Source organism: Hydra vulgaris, chromosome 13, assembly GCF_038396675.1.
Source record: "Hydra vulgaris chromosome 13, alternate assembly HydraT2T_AEP".
Classification (NCBI taxonomy): domain Eukaryota; kingdom Metazoa; phylum Cnidaria; class Hydrozoa; order Anthoathecata; family Hydridae; genus Hydra; species Hydra vulgaris.
The window spans coordinates 37480977-37497199 of NC_088932.1; the positions used below are offsets into that span (position 1 = coordinate 37480977).

The 16223-nt window shown below is 27.7% G+C and overlaps 1 long non-coding RNA gene across 1 annotated transcript; it reads left to right on the top strand.

Moving 5' to 3' along the window:
• Positions 1–1641: 1641 nt before the first annotated feature.
• On the top strand, positions 1642–13806 carry LOC136089437 (uncharacterized). The gene is made up of 2 exons (XR_010643052.1): positions 1642–2071; positions 13661–13806. It is a non-coding gene; the product is annotated as an uncharacterized LOC136089437 (long non-coding RNA).
• Positions 13807–16223: the final 2417 nt, after the last annotated feature.

Below are 16223 nucleotides of genomic sequence, written 5' to 3' on the forward strand. Positions count from 1 at the left end.
AATAGAAACATAAACTATTTTAATTTTTTATCTTTTATTGAAACATTTTTTTTATTTGTCAATTGGTTGTAACAACTATTTAACCCAGCAAAACCCAACATGTTTTAAAATTGTCTAATTTCTTTCAAAATTACATGTTACTTATGATACATTAGACAAGAATAGTTTCAATTTTCATTAAGTTTGCTTTATCCCAACTATGTTTTTTATGTCACCATTGGGCATTAGTAGATACAAAAAAAACTCTTGGATTTATTTTTCTAATTAACCAAAAAGTATACATAACATTGAATAGTAGAAAGTTAATTGTTTTTTGATTTTGAAATTACAGACACTTTCTAACAATTGTCTATAATGTTATCAATGCAGCGTCACAATTTGTAAATTCACACATACTATCTGTGATGATATAAATAGAAACAATTTTTTTATATGAAGTGGCTTCTCACATTTGCTGCTAATATAAACACAGCGCCTCCTCTCTGGTGCAGTAATTGCAATATGTCTTATGTTGTTGTATCGTATGTCATCTAGAAAGGCATAGCGAGAACCAGGACGAAAGTTGATATCTGTTCAAGGAGTATCAATTTTCAGTAGAGCGACAACAATGGTTCCCCTAAATTCTTTCAGTGAGATTTTAATATTTGAAGAATACTGATATAGTTTCCAGCTGTATGCAATGCTTAGATTTATGGCATTTAAAAAAAAGTGGTTAGTACCATTTTTTCCCCTGTATTTTAGGCCCCAAATCTGAAAGTGCAAAATCAACAAGGCCGACACCAACCATACATTACCATACCATCATAGTGTTTGACCACAACTGGTTGTACTACATTTTATACCTTCATTTCTGACCTAAAATTTTATTTTTCCAACCAGTTCAGACCCAATGTTGTTGCTGCAGAACATGACTATATTATAGTTGTTCTACCTGACAACTTCTATAGCGTCACATGACTTGTATTAAAAAAAACCTGGGACATCATCGGCGCCCTCCACATCACTCCTGTCTCCTTCAGACAAAGGCCCTGTCATGATTATATCACCATCTCCATTTTCTTTAGCATCACACAGCATCGATCATCATAGCATCACGCAGAAATCGATGGGCTCTAATTCTTGGGCCATAGAATGCAGCTGTTGATAACAATCAACACCATTCAAATTATATATATATATATATATATATATATATATATATATATATATATATATATATATATATATATATATATATGTGTGTGTGTGTGTTAAAATGCAAAACTTATTTTATTGATTTTCTTTAAAAAGTTAACTCTGAATACTTTTTCAATGTTTTGGACTAGTCAAATGAAAAATTCGTTGACCCCTTTTTTAAAAGAGCAATTTTTTTATCAAGAAAATAAACTTCTCCTACCAATATTTTAATGATAGTCAAATCAAATAAATTAAATTCTAAATTGTTTGATTATTGTCCATATTCACCAGATTTAACTCTCTCTGAACTTGGTGTCTATTCATATTGCAGGGAAATTTTATTGAATAACTTAAATAGTTATGTAATATAATTAAAAGGATTTCATTTAAAAATCTTTTTTTTTTTTTTTTAAATTTTAACCAACCTGTTGGTATTGTAATTATTGTTAAAACTTTGAATTGTATATATTGTGTACATTTTTCTAAAGATAAAAATGTCTGCAAAGATGTAATTATATGTTATTCCTGATCATTCAATTTGTTGTGAGCGAAAAATGGTTGGAAATTGTTTAATGATTGGAAATGAAATTCACAGTTCATCTAAGTTGGTCATGCTGATGAGAGTTGCTGAATGAGAGTTTATGAGAGGTTGTGCTGATGAGAGTTGCTGAACAAAAACAGAGTTCTAAAAAGTTTGCTGAAAATGAAGTGAAACAACCTGACAATTAAAACAAACTGTTGTGTTTCCACAAAATTATATTAAAGATGCACCAGGATTGTATAAGAGCACTTGAAAACAGACTTATGTTGTGACAGTGTGTAAATTCAAAACTAAAGGGAGTAAAGTACTTGTAAACAAAATCTATAAATATAGGAGGTCAGTTGCTATATAAAGGTAAATTTTCAGAATAAATAATCTATTAGTATCCTAATGTTTGTAAATATTTTAAGTGAATAAACTATATAAATAAGTATTAAATTTACAGTTGCATTTAATGAAATAGGTATGTGGAAGTTCTAGAAATAACTTTGACTATATTTAAGTTTTTTAATAAAACTTTACTTTTTTAAAACTTTTAATTTGTTAAAACTAAACTAGAATAGCAAAATAAAATTTAGATAATTTTGATGCAGTCAAGATGTTTTTCAAGATGAAGCAAGATATTTTTAATGAAATTTTTTTTTTATACAAATCTTAATTAATACCAATAAATAAACATCATCAACCATAATGTTTATATATATATATATATATATATATATATATATATATATATATATATATATATATATATATATATATATATATATATATATATATATATCAGGGCTTGTTATAAAGCGAGCGCGATCGCGCTCCGCTCGTAAAACGCGCCCGTAAATAATATTTTCAAACGTTTCAGGCGCGATAAACAACGCTCGTTCAGCTTATAACGAGCGTATAAAATAACGCTCGTCCAATAGTTCGGGATTATTTTTTTATTTTCATAAAATATTTAAAAAAGATTTTTTATTAAAGATATTCTACTATGAAAGCACTAATATAAAATATAAAAAGCACTACGTCGTTCTCTTTTGCGCTAACGTAATTAATAAGCAGTTTGAAGTCGTTAATAGTCACTAATTTCAATAATGGAATGTGCACGTGGAAACACAATGTGAATACAAAAATGCGCAAATAAAATAAGAATAGAAAATTAGAAAACCATTATGAGAAAATTGAAACTGCAGAGTATTTTTAATCTTGTGAAAATATTGAGTAAGATTTATTTGATTTATTGTTTGTAATATTCCACACATCGTTTATAATAAAAATAAATATTAATAATAGAGTAATTTTTAAAATTAGTTTTTGTTCATAGTATAGGTTTTTTATTAACTATTATTTATTTTAACTCAAATTTGAAACGATTCTGTTGTTTAAAATGCTCGCAACCAAGGGCATTCGAAAAGGAACAAAGTAATGATGTCAATATTTATTAAATGGAAAGTTATTATTCTTATTTATTATTATTTCAAATTATCCTTGTATTATTTTTTTAAGATAAAAAAAACGTAATTTAAAAAAGAAATTTTAGAAAAAAATTAAATAATTAATTTGAATAAAAAATGTCAAGAAATATAAAAACCATTAACCGTTAATTAAGTTTACAGCGTAATATTTTAAAATACATATATCAAAACAACGCAGCAAAACTAAGTCACTAAATTATACTTCAATACTAAATCAATTAAAGTTGCGTTTTTGTTTGATATTATTTTTTTATAACATAAATAGTTAAAAATAAAATCGCGATCTGACAATATACAAGAAGTTTGGAAATATAAAAATCTATTTCGTTGAAGTAGTTTCATGAGTGTGATACTAATTCAAACATTTTTTGACGAAAGAATTATGTAACAAATAAAAAAAGGTATAAAAAATAAAAAGCTTTTTGTGAGCATTGCCTTCAGCAATTTTCATGATCGCGCTCGCCGACGTTATCTCGAGCGCACATAATCACGCTCAATGAAAACATATTCTAATTTTACGAGCGCGATATAACACGCCTAACGATTTTCTTTATCACAAGCCCTGATATATATATATATATATATATATATATATATATATATATATATATATATATATATATATATATATATATATATATATATATATATATACTCTTGCATGGTTGTGTTTAAGTTTTTATCATAAAATTTTAGTTTTAAGTTTTTTTTAATTTTAAAGATCGGAAATTTTTTTATTATTATTTGCCCCAACCAAGCCCTCAGTCGATGTAGCAGCACTCTACATCGACTGAGGGCTTGGTTTAGCCTGACTGTTGCGAGTCAGGCTAAAAAATAGTTGATCTAGCAACACTCTGCGTATGTTTTACAGTTAAAAAGTTAAAATAAAAACATTCAGAACAATTTTAAATATATATATATATATATATATGTATATATATATATATATATATATATATATATATATATATATATATATATATATTTATTTATTTTTGTTATTATTATTATGCTCTGATCAGTAAGGTTTTTATTTTTCAATATCAATAAATAAAATTAATCACTCATAATTAAAATGTTTATATATATATATATATATATATATATATATATATATATATATATATATATATATATATATATATATATATATATATATATATATATATATTATCATTATGCTCTAATCAATAAGGTTTTTTTTTCGAATATTCTTATTGTAGAATTTAAACATCGCAATCTTGATGTCACTGTATGACTTAACCTACTTATTTGCAAATTCAATAAATGGCAAATAAGACTTATTTAACATCTGCTAATTCAAAGAGCTTATCCTCTTTGTTTTAGGTTCAAAAAACAATCATTTAAGCAAACTATGCTATGGTGTTAGCCAGGAATGTATTTTTTACCGCGTTAAAGCAATTTTGGGATTAATTGTTGTTTTTGTTCACAAATTTGTATGGCAAGCCTTTCCAAGAAATGTGTGAGGTTTTTCGTCTTGTATGTCCACTCAAGAATATTTTGTTTTAGACAACTTAAAATATAAAAAACTTACTAATGGTCACGGCCATTAGCAAGTTTTTTATATTAAGGTGGCTCACCCCTATTAAAAATCAAAATATTTTTTTTTTTTTTTTTTTGAATTATGCTATTTTAAACATTAAAGTACAAAATCCATAATCAATTTTTACTATTATGTGCTTTAAAAGTAACAAAAAATACAATTATTGTGATCAACGCACTTTCCTACTCCTTAGCAACGGTGTAAACAACTATTTTATTAATTAATTCTTGAACATTTCCACTAGAAATTTTGAAGTATTTCTCAGTGTTAGATCTATTATGGTTATGTTAAATCTATTATGCTTTTCTACTGTTCTACAAAATATATCATTTTAAAAAAATGTGCTCTGTTTTATTATTCTAATGTATTTTAACTGAAAACTTTATGTCTGAATTTAACTGAAAACTATCTATCTGAATATGGCAAACAAAAGAAATAAAGTTAGAAATTTAAAGAGAAAATATCAAGGAAAGCAAAGGAAGTAATTGAATGTAGCAGGAAATCAGAAACAACAAGCGCATCAAAGCTTAAGAAAAACTTTAGTGCTGAAACAAATTGTGATTCTGAAGTCGACAATTTTTTCTTTATATGTAACTTTAGAATTATTAAAAATATATTTGAACAGTATTCAACATGCAGTGAGTGTAATAGCAAGCTAACTTTTTTGAATAACAAATCTGTACGTATGGGATTTTTAATTGGAATTACTATACAATGTTCAAACTGTGACTTTGAAAGTACATTTTATTCATCTCCATATATAAATCAAAGTTCAAAACCTGGTTCAAACCCATATGAAATAAATTTACGCGCTGTTATGGCATTTCGTGAAATTGGACGTGGTAACGAAGCTATGTCTACTTTTACTGCTATAATGAATATGCCTCCACCTCTTACGAATCATAGTTATGACCTTACAAACAATAAATTACATAAAGTTTATAAGGAAATTAGTTCTCAGAGTATGAAAGCTGCTGTATCAGAACTAAGAGAAATGATAAATGCAAATGCTTCTGATGATGAAATTATTGACTGTGGCATATCAATAGACGGAACATGGCAACGTCGTGGATACTCTTCCCTAAATGGTGTTGTTGCTGGTCTTTCACATGAAAATAAAAAGGTGATTGATGTTTTTTCTTTATCTAAGTTTTGCATGCAGTGTGAAGTACATAAAAGAATAAACAATCCTATTGATTTTGAATGTTGGAAAGCTACACACAATTGCCAGGTTAATCATTTTGGCACAGCAGGGTCAATGGAAGCTGCTGGAGCTCAAGAAATATTTCATTCGTCAATACAAAAATATAATTTAAGGTATACTAAGTACCTTGGAGATGGTGACTCAAGTTCTTTTTCTAATGTTGTTAAAAGTAAACCATATGGTGATTGTATTATCGAAAAGCTGGAATGTATTGGCCATTATCAGAAAAGAGTAGGCTCTCGTTTGCGTCAAAAAATTAAAGATTTTAAAGGCAGGTTGTTAAAAGACGGTTTAAAAATATCTGGAAAAGGAAGATTAACCAATAAATCTATTAACACAATGCAGAACTTTGTTGGAATGGCAATAAGACAAAATAAAAATAACCTACTGTGTATGAGAAATTCTGTAATAGCTGTACTTTACCATTGTACAAATTTTCCTTATGAAGTTACTGGTTATCAATTTTGTTCAAAAGGGAAAAACAGCTGGTGCAAATGGCAATCAGATAAAGTTACAGGTAAAACAAGCTATAAACAAAAAATTAACTTACCAGTTGCAGTTATGGAGGAAATTAATTCTATTTTTCAAGAATTGTCAAACCCTGAAATGCTAAGAAAGTGTTTACATGGAATGACACAAAACTGCAATGAGTCATTTAATGGTTTCATATGGCAGCGATGCCCTAAAGCTACTTTTACTGCAAGAAAAATTCTTGAAATAGCTGTTTATTCTTCTATTTAAATTATAATGATGGATTTACTTCCTTAAGGTATGTTTTTAAAATGCTTGGTTTTCCTGGAGGTATTTATTTCGAAAAAGGAGCTTTCAAAAAAGATAAAAAGCGACTATCAAGTATGTCAAGAAAATCAACTGATATTAATAAAAAACGAAGAAAACATTTAAGATCGATAAAAAAAGGCTATTTAGACATTGAGAAGGAGAATGATGATGGAAACTTTTATACTAGTGGCAGTTTTTAGAAACTTTTCACAAAAAAACTTTTCGTTTTTACGTTGTTTTATTTTTAAATGTGTTTCTGAGGACTTTCTTATTTTGATATGTTTTTCTTACGAAAACGTTAATATTTTCAGTTTGGTTAAAGCTTTTATCTTCAAATTTTCACAGTATGTGTATTAACTTATTTATGAGGGCTGGAACTAGAATTGTAACATTATAAGTATAAATGAGTTAGTTTCAATGTAGTTTGTCAGACTGACACAGGCAATTAATCGATTTCGGCACATTTATTGCTGCCATTTTAGTTTTTTTTTAACATTCGAAAAAAATTTTAGTTCCAGCCCTAAAGCAACTATTTAGCTACAATTTGGCAAAATATGGTGTAATAAGTGCAAATTTTACTCAAGATATCATTGTTTTAGATAAGGTAAGATTTTAGACAAATTATGCTGACTCAGCATCAAAAAATGCAAATTTAATTTTTATTTTGAAAAGTTAAAGTTTTAATGTAATTTCCTTATATAAAAAATTAAAAACAAGTTTAGAAATTTTATAAATAAAAAGTTAGACTTAATGGGGGTGAACCACCTTAAACGTTGCACAAAAAACTAAGCTTTAGAACCAAGAAAGCAGAGCCTACAAAATAGGAAATTAAAGTAATATTTATTCTATTTAAATAAATAGCAATAAATAAATAAAAATTATTAATTTTAATAATTTGTGTAGAGTTTTTTTTTTTGTTTCTTTATAGTGGTTGTTATCTTCAGCCACAAAAAGGAAAAAAAACAATTATAATTCAACATTAAAAATAATGATTTTCCTATATTTTATTTTATGTTTTTAAAAATGAAAGCGAAAATATAAATTGCTATCTGTTTATAAAATATATTTGTATAATTTTGAAGTAACAAGTATATATTGTCCCTATATGAAAACGTCTATGTAATGCATGTGTATATTTTTATGTATTGCTTTTTAGCTATATAATTGTATCTATTTGTTCATAGGTGAGCGCATATTTAGCCTATTTGGATAAGGCGATATCATCATACACGCAAAGTCATGGATCAAATCCCACCTTTTCCAAAATCTTTTTTTGTTTTTCTACTCTCCCTTTTAGTTTACTATTTTGTTTGTTATATATATGTAAACAATTATAAACAGTTATAATTAATAATTGCATTACAATCAATTATTATTATTAATAATTGTTGACTAATAACATAGTAGACTAAAAGGGAGGTAGAACTAAATGCACTGAGTTGAAGCTGAAAAAGCAACAGGTATCCAAAATTACATAGCGCTAAAAGATCGAGGATAAAAAACATATGGGAATAGAAAGGTAATATGAAACAATAAAGGCTGTGTGAAAAATGTGTAAGCGGCATGGTCTAATTAAAGCTTAAAAACTATGTATATATGTGTGTGGGCAGTGTGCAAGAAAGTACACTGATAGGCTTAATAGTATAAGAAATCTGAATGTGAAGAGATGTGTATCATTCATAAACATACAACAAAAAGATTTTTATATACAAAAAAGAGGAGATAAATGGTTACAACGCAAATATATGACCAGCGGTATTTTAAAAAAAAAACAATTTAAGATAATTGACGTTGGTGGGATTTGAACTAGGGATCCTCTGTGATTATAGAAAATGTCTTAACCAAATAAGATAAATGTGCATTTGCGTGTAGACAAATATAGGGACAATATATTCTTGTTACATTAAAGTTTCACAAATATTTTTTACAAACAGATAGCAGTTTATATTTTCATTTTCCTCCTTAAATTAAAAACAAATAAAATATGGGAAATTCATTCTTTTTAATGTTAACTTTTTAATATCAACTGATTATTTTTTTTTTTTGCTTTGCCTTATCAAATTTTGTTGCTCAAAATAACAACCACTCTAAAGAAATAAAAGCTTTACATAAATTATTTAAATTATTTTTATTTTTTTCTATTTAAATTTATGTTAATTTCCTATTTTGTTAGTTTTGCTTTCTTTGTTTTTGAAACTTTTTTTTTCTGCAACGCCTAATATAAAAAACTTGCAAAAGGCAGTGACCAAGTTGTCTAAAATAAAATATTCATGCATACACATACAAGGCGAAAACATCACACGCTTTTCCTGGGAAGACTTGTATGAGAATTCCGCAGTATATGTGGTAATATTTACCTCAAGACTGCACTCTTTTCGATGTTATTTCTGATCAAGTTGACCAAGCCCTCTCTCTTTTTCAGCCTTCTTCTCTCGTTCAGCCAATATATCTGTTGTTGGTAACTTTAATGCTCATCACACTGAATGGCTTGGCTCTAGTGTCAGTAACTCTGCAGGCATTAAGGCCCACAACTTTTGTCTTTCTCTGACTCAAATAGTCACCTTTCTAACTCGCTTTCCAGACAATCCGAATCATTTACATTCTCTACTCAACTTATGTCTTGTTTCTGATCCTAGTTAGTGCTCAGTTTCTCCACATTCAACCTTAGGTACTTCTGATCATGATTTGATCTCTTTATAACTATTATATCATTCTTCTTCATCATCAGAAATGGGACTCTTTCCATGATTTTTTTCGTGATGGTCCTTGGATTGAAATCTTTACCTTCTGACCTATGTGCTTCCTTTGTCAATTCTTGGATTCAAGCTGGCATGGAATCTTTTATTCTCTCTCGACGATTCCAAGTCAAGCCTCACTCTTCTCCATGCTTTTCCTCATATTGTGAAGAAAACCATTGAAAAGAAGTATGGTTTGAAGTAAATTAATTTCCAATCATAACCATTACTTCCATATCTATCAGCAAAACAATTCTCCAGAAAACAGATGTCTAGAAACCATTGTAAAAAAGTTTTGTCTAATGCCAAAGCCTGCTATTCTAAGGTCACGAAATCTCGTATTTTGTCTCAAAAATTAGGCTCTTGTGATCTTCAACATTATCTATAACAAGGGCAAATCTGTTATTCTACCTCTCTTGTATGGTTCCGATTTTGTCACCTTATGTAAGGACAAAGTTGATTTTTTTTCTAAGAATTTCTTATCTATATCATCTTTTGATTCCACTAGTCATGTTCTACCTGCTATCATATCACTCCCGCTTCTTTATCTAAAGTGATTTCCTGCTTAGACTTTTCTACAGCTTGTGGTTCATACCTGTTATAGTCTTGCAGAAGTGTTCTCCTAATCATCAATATGGATTTCAGTCTTCTTGTTCTACTGTTGATTTGTTAACGGTAATAACCTTTAGGTTTTATCACGCTAGCATGTTGAAGTTATTGATCTCAACTATCTAAAGTTTTTGATAAAGTTTGGCATGGTGGTCTTCTCCATAATCTTTCTTCTAATGGTGTATCTGGTTACATCTTTAAGATTATTGAAACCTTTCTTACCAATTGTAGTATAAAGGTTGTCCTCATTGGACAGCGTTCTTCTTCATATCCTGTAACTTCAGGGGTTCCCCAAGGTTCTATCCTTGGCCCTATACTCTTTTAATTTATATTAATGATCTCCCAGAAATTCTCACACCTAAGTTGGCATTGTTCGCTGATGGTACTAACATTGATTCTTTTAAAGTAACACTATCTGATTTCTTGGATGTGGCATTTGAGTTCAAAAAATTTCTTACTTTAGCTACAGCATGATGCTCTCAGCGGCTGGTGAACAGATAAAATTCAATTTTTTTAAGCTAATTGTTAATGCAATAATCTAGATCTTCCTATATTTATGAATGGTAATGTACTCGATGAGTCATCTACCTTTCTTGGAAACCATATATCAAATCTACTGCAAAATTAGCATCTGCTAAGGTTGCATCTCTTTATTGTGCTCATTACTTTCTTACTCTGGATTCTATTCTTTATCTCTATAATTCTCAAATTTGTCCTTGTATAGAACAAGGCTCAATTTAGTTTTTTATAAAGTCCTGGACAAAATCTCCGACCTAAACTTGTTTGGGTTGGACAGTGTCCAATCAAATTTTTAAAATATAATTTTTATGATTTTACGGAACCGAGTTTTACGAACATGATATTGAATTGATTAGAAATGAAAAAATTTATTTATGAAAATTCTGTTAAGCAAAAACACATCTCCTTTCTTAAATTAAAAAAATGTTTTTTTAGTTGCTTTTACGCATTTTTATGACTCCTTATTCTAGAGACTTATGTTTTAAATTAACAAATGATAAAAAAAAAATTTTCTTTAATAGATATTGCAAAACTATTTCACATATATTCAAAAATAAGTTTTAAGTTCTACACTTTACTATTTTAATTTCCTTCAAAACCAAATTTTTAATTTTCAAAATCATATTTAATTTACAGTTTGTAGTTTAAAAAATTATATTATTAAACAATTTGTTTCTTTAACAAAAAAAAAATTATTTCACAATTGCAGTTAAATGCTTTTTTTTTGACTCAATATTTTCTGAATAAGCGTTGTATAAATGATATCAAAAAATTTTTTCTATATTCCGATAGATAAAAGTTTTTGCTTAAGATAAAATGGCTGAACACGTAGGAAAATTGTCATTTCGTATGTAGAATGTGTGCAGTATAATGCTTCTTAACAAGGCCTGTTCTATGAACTGTTTTTTATAAACAGACATTTCTCAGCCCTATTTCATGCTGCGTGGACTGAATTAAAATCAAGAAATCTATTGCCATTCATTGATAAGTATCATAAAAAGTGCATACGTATTCTAGCTTCTAATCTCCTACCTAAACAAGAAAAAGTGCATTATGTTGAAAAAGTGAATAATCCTGCAAATTTGCCAGAATGTTGTCCTATAAAAAAAATTGTTTTTTTTGAAAGGCCTTATTTACAAGAATAATTTTCATGCATAAATCTTTAAAAAATTATGTTCTAGGATCAAGTGATGTCTTAATAAAGTTGAAATTGAGCTCATCAGCCCTTGGAATTAGAGTTAGCATTTGGCAATGTCGACCTAACATAAAATTGCCGACATATAATTGTTTGAGGTCAGCTAAAATTGCTGATCCTGCTTCTATGTTTTATGGTAAAACTTTTGTGTCAATTTTTTTTTACCTTTAGCCAACCCCTAATAGTTTAAGATCAGCAAAAAATTGCCGACTTCAGTTTTCCTAATTCCATAGGTTGGCTCATATAGGGTTTACTACAGTCTCTACCAGACCTAGTTGATAAAGTCAAAAGGGATGGTTTAATTAAAAATAACTGATTATATAAATAAAAACTGGAATAAAAATACTTTCTAAAGCATTCTCTTTTCTTTTTTTTTACTTCAAAGGAGTTGCGTGGCTTTAAATCCAGCTGTTCTCCTGTCAAATAAACAGGAATTTTAATGGTTGAATCTTAATAATCTTAATCTTAATGAATGAATTATATTAGAGGACCGGGAATATTTCTATGGAATTTTCTATATTATTTATCTTGTATTTTTCAATTCTGTTATAGGGTTTTTTCTGTTAAAAAACGTTAGTTTTGGCATTTTCTCATCTATGATTAAGACTTGTTACTAATTAATTACGACTTTACTTAATTAGTTAAGCTCGTCCACTTTAGAGCAAAGGAATACTTTTCTTTCTTGAAGTAAAAGTATTGTATATCTATTTTACATTCCTTTAGTAGGCATCCATCTCCAGTTTATTATTAGAAATATGCAGTTATAAGTTTTACAGTATAAATTGTAGTTATAAAGTATTAATCATTAATCATTATCACAATGCCATGATGAAGTACTATTATTTTATGCCATTTACTTGAGCCCGTTGGAATAAATATGTTGTTTAAAGTGTAACTATATAAATGTTATACATGGAACATAGACCTACCATGACCTCATTTACGGGTCCAGACAGCTAGTAAATTCAAGACATCAGATATCTTGTAATTGGTAAAGAAATAAATTTTAATTATTTCACAATATTTAAATTTCTTGAAAATAAAAATGAAATACTCGTGCTGTTTACCACCCACCTTACCTTTACCACCCACCCCTCTATCCTATATCTTTTAGGGGGTTAGCAAAAGTGTGGCAAAGGTTCTGATTGCATAACAATTTTGTTGAATTTTTTGCTGTAGATTTTTATTAAAACATTTCGTGTTGTAGTACAGCACTTGCAGTGGTTTGCAATTCTTATTTGGTTTTTATACCAAAACATTTTAACAATGATGTAAAAATATAACAAGATTTGCAAAATGTTTTTTTTTTACAAAGTTTGTCATCAGGAGAAATTGTTTATTATTATTACAAAACAATGTACAAGTAAAAAAATATAAAAAAACTGATATTACTTTTAACTTGACTGAATATGTATTTTAATTAGTTTCTTGATCTACCAAAATCATTGACTTCAGTTGAAAACAGTCTAAAATAGCTCATAGTAATGTTGTTATAACTTATGATTTTAAACTTATTAGATTGCTCTGATCCATCTAACTATTGTCTAATATTACAATATCTAATATCTTAATATATTTAACATACAGTTACCTTTATATATCTAATAATAAAAATCCAATTTTCTTTCTCTAATTATGATTATTATCTTATATACATTAGGTTTAGATTATCTATAGGAAACACTCTAAACCATGCAAGTTCACTATTAAATTTTTTTAGTTTCATTGTTTTTAATTTTGAAGATGAATGCAATTTAATTTAACGATGAATGCAAGCATTTAAGTGTAATAGAAATTATTAAATGCAATTATTATAAAATTTTAATTAGTTATTAAAACTTAATAATTTTGTCTTTTAATTTTAGCTTCCGAAAAAATAGTATGAAGATGATGAAACAAAAGTATTAGTATTATTAGTTTTAAAAAAGCCAGAATTAATAATGTTTTATTATTAGATTTATATTTGAACATGTAATATAATTAAAATATAAAAAAAACTATTTTCACCTTCCATTTTTTTCCTTTCCTTGCAATAAGCTTTTGTTTTCCTTGCGATAAGTTTGGCGGTAATACCTGGATTTCGGTATGGCGGTAATACCTGGATTCATTCTTTTTTTTATTATATTACTTTTTTCTGAAACAATAACAAAAATCCGTCAAATAAAATTTTTTGTTGTTAGAAATTAAAAAATAGGTAATTTCCAGCCATGGAGAAAACTCTAAACATTTATATTTTAATTTTAATGTCAACTAAAGATGCTTGCAAAAGATTTCAACGATTGGAGCCTTGTTACGAAAAAGCTTTTAAATTTTGGGCCACCTTTCGCCTAGCCCTTGAACTTAGATAAACGAGTTTATAAAATATTTGCTTTGCTACTTGTATTTAAGAGTATATTTATCTGCAAACTTCAGATTTCATGCAATAATCTCTTATTTTTTAGAAATTAAAACAATATAAAATCTTAACCTCCCTCAATTTTAGAAGGGTAAATTTTGCAGGGTCTAAGAGGCTATTTCGTCAAATTTGAAATTTGTTTGATAAATATAATTTTATATAAAAATAGTAAAGAAATTAAATTATAAACTTGTTACCGTCACCTTAAAAGTTTGGGGGTGCGGGGTAAAGTTCTAGGGCTTTTTTGTATTCAGATTCCAATCTTTGGCAAAACATTGTTTCTTGACATAAGCATGAACATGTAAATGTTTGGAGTTTTCTCCAAGTCTGGAAGTTAGCAATTTCTAACACTAAAAAATGGCTTCACCGCCACCGTTTCTAATATAAGCTTAGTTAAATAGTTTAATTAACAATACAATAAAACTTTCTAATAATAAAATGTTTCAAATTTCAACAATAAAATACGATGTTCATTAATTAAATTTAAATCTTGTTATGTCGAAAAATCGCTATTGGGATAGCATATAAAATAGCTGCCTTGGAAAAACATCGAAAACGCCGGTACTAAGTTTGCATGAAAATTAAAATTAATAAAAATGAGATTTAGGGTAAGTTATATTTATCTAAATAATAACACCAGCTGTACACCGAAACTGGTTTTTAAAGTTAGCCCTTAAATTCTATTTCAATGATATTTTCGACAGTAACAGATTTTAAGTTAAAAATTAATATTAACTTTAAATGATATTTTATATACGGTAAAAGTCAAGTTTTTAATTTTTTATAGCACGCATCTTCTACGTTTCTAAGTTATGAAGTGTAAATTTTTTTAAAATCTTTTCAATACTGTTCCTGTATATTTACGTTCTTCATAAGTGTCTTAATTTTCAAATTCGTTCTTTTTTTTTTAAGGTTTCTTATACTACAATGAACTTTGAATCTTAGGGTATTATAGATCAAAAATAGACAATAAAACCATGTACATTTTTATAACCTTATTTTAACCACTTTTAAAAAATAAATTTCCTTAACTTGTCCCCAACCTACTGCCTCTAATAAAGTGTTTGTAGGCAGATCATAAAAACAATTTTAAGGCAACATTTTACATCTTGTATTAAATATGCAACTTGATTGGTTGTGTTAATTTCTAGCATGTTTATCGCAGCTGCGAAACAAGGGAATAAATTGTGATTTATTCCCTTGTTTCGCAGGAGGTACATTTTATTCGTTTGATAAATATATTTTGTATTGTGTTACATAACTACCATCTAAAAATGCAAATCATGTATGAAATTTTTCAACCTTTGCCGTATACAAGTCCGACCAATTTTGCAACAACGAGATCATTTTCTTTAAAACTCTTGAGGTGGGTTCTTGTTTAAACACTGTTGTTTTAAATAGTTTTTAAAATACCTCTAAAATGGTTAGTCTTTTTTTTTCCGCCAACATCCTCCCTGTTCAAAATTTATCGCGTCATGTTTTAAAGCGAAATCTCAGTATTTTGTGTTTGAAAACTACGATAGTTTTTGCCCTTTACATGTGTATTCTAACCTTTTTTTATTTTTATTATTATTAGATTAAAGCGAAAATAAAAATTGTAAAGTTTTTGGAAATCTTGATAAAAGTTTTTGAAATTTAGTAGTCTTGCCAAATTTTATTTGGAGTTGAGAGAATTTGAAAAGGGTGAGAGAAAAAAACAACAACAACAAAAAAGAATCTTCTAAGTATATTAGATTTCGATTGAAACCAAAATATTCTATTATATACTCCGAAGAATCTTTCTTTTTTCTTTTTTTTTCTGCAATTTTTTATATTTAAAATTAAAAATAATAAACTCTTTGAAAGCTTTGAGTTTAGTAAGAAAAATCAAAATTTTTTGTAAAGGGATCGTCCATAAAAAACGCGAAATTAAACTTATACACAAAAGACAAAGGATTAAAAGTTTTCCCTCGCAGAGTTATTAAATAAACCATGTATATAAACAACCTTTAAAGTCCAGCGAAAACCGCCGCGCAAAAGAGCAAAATCATCCT